This window comes from Heterodontus francisci, chromosome 11 (assembly GCF_036365525.1).
Source record: "Heterodontus francisci isolate sHetFra1 chromosome 11, sHetFra1.hap1, whole genome shotgun sequence".
In the NCBI taxonomy this organism is placed as follows: domain Eukaryota; kingdom Metazoa; phylum Chordata; class Chondrichthyes; order Heterodontiformes; family Heterodontidae; genus Heterodontus; species Heterodontus francisci.
Window position 1 is genome coordinate 42,526,853 of NC_090381.1, and position 1,868 is coordinate 42,528,720.

The window sequence follows — 1,868 nt, forward strand, 5'->3', positions numbered from 1 at the left end:
TATTCGCTACATTTTTATTTGTGTGTAGGCTGACTTGACGTTCACAGAGTGCTAACACCAATTTGCTCTGCACTGGGCATTACAAAGAATAAACACCCAGCACCTTTGTTTAAAAAAAAAAGCCGCGACTGTTGAAGAGATATGTATGTGTGTTCACAGCCACTTCCTGCAAAACAATCCCACCATTTGATTATATAAGTAACGCTGTTGCCCTGCACAATTTCCGTTCAGCTTTTGAAAGGACATTAAATAAATAGGAACCACAAATGCTGCCTATAAGAGTGTATGTAGGAGGGCCTTGTACTTTCCATCCCATTGTCAGACTTGTTTATTTTGTACACAGAACTATAAACAATGTCCATACTAAGTTTCAATTTTTTCCTTTCTGGCAGAGTACATGCAAACCCGTTGTTAATTAGTGCTGTTTGTAATGAAATTCATACTTGTTCTGTAATTATTTTTCTTCGGGTATTTTTGGTTAATATAGAAAATAACATAGCACTGACAGGCCATGGATGTCATGTGGAATAGGAGTATTAAACAGTTTCAGTCATTATTATTTGGAGGGGTGGACACAAATGAGCTCCTCAAACCACCTCCAACAAATCCCCAGCTATTGGGTCTGACACCTCGAGAGAAGGAGACAAGGAAGGTGAAGGAGCATGTCAGCTTGACCCATAATCTCATCTCCAACTACAGAGAGACATTGGCAGAGGTCTGTAACCCGATTACCTGTCCATGCTTTTGGTTGTGGATATTGTCTGTAAATAGAGTTAAAAGAGGAGAATAAAAATATCTTAAAATTAGGCTTAACAATGTAAAACAGCTGTTGGTGGCATCGTAATGCTATTGGTGACCAAAACCTTCTCCTGTGTCATTTCTTACATGATCCTTATTATTACCCTTTAAGTAACTTGTATGAGTTGAATCCTTGCTACCCTTCTTAAACAAAGGAAAGACATTGGCTATTCTCCAGTCGTCTGGGACCTCACCTGTAGCCAATGAGGATGCAAAGATTTCTGTCAAGGCCCCAGCAATTTCTTCCCTTGCCTCCCTCAGTATTCTGGGGTAGTTCCCATCAGGCCCTGGGGACATATCTACTTTAATGCTTAGCAAGACACCCAACACCTCCTCCTTTTTGATAATGAGATGACTGAGACTATCTACATTCCCTTCCCTAGGCTCATCATCCACCAAGTCCTTCTCTTTGGTGAATACTGATGCAAAGTACTCATTTAGTACCTCGCCCATTTCCTCTGGCTCCCCACATAGATTCCCTTCTCTGTCCTTGACCAGGCCAACTCTTTCCCTCGTTACCCTCTTGCTCTTTATATACGTATAAAAAGCCATGGGATTTTCCTTAATCCTGTTTGCCAATGACTTTTCATGACCCCTTTTAGCCCTCCTGACTCCTTGCTTAAGTTCCTTCCTACTGTTTTTATATTCCTCAAGGGATTTGTCTGTTCCTAGCCTTCCAGCCCTTACGAATGCTTTCTTTTTCTTTTTGACCAGGCTCACAATATCCCGCATTATCCAAGGTTCCTGAAACTTGCCAATCTTATCCTTCTTCCTCACAGGAACATGCTGGTCCTGGATTCTAATCAATTGACGTTTGAAAGACTCCCACATGTCAGATGTTGATTTACCCTCAAACAGCAGCCCCCAATCTGAATTCTTCAGTTCCTCCATAATATTATTATAATTAGCCTTCCCCCAGTTTAGCACCTTCACCCAAGGACTACTCTTATCCTTATCCACAAGTACCTTAAAACTTATGGAATTATGGTCACTGTATGCCAGAGAGTCTACAGGACTCACATCAGCTACCTCCAAGTGACACTGTCAGCTAAGACTACAGCTCTTCGGTC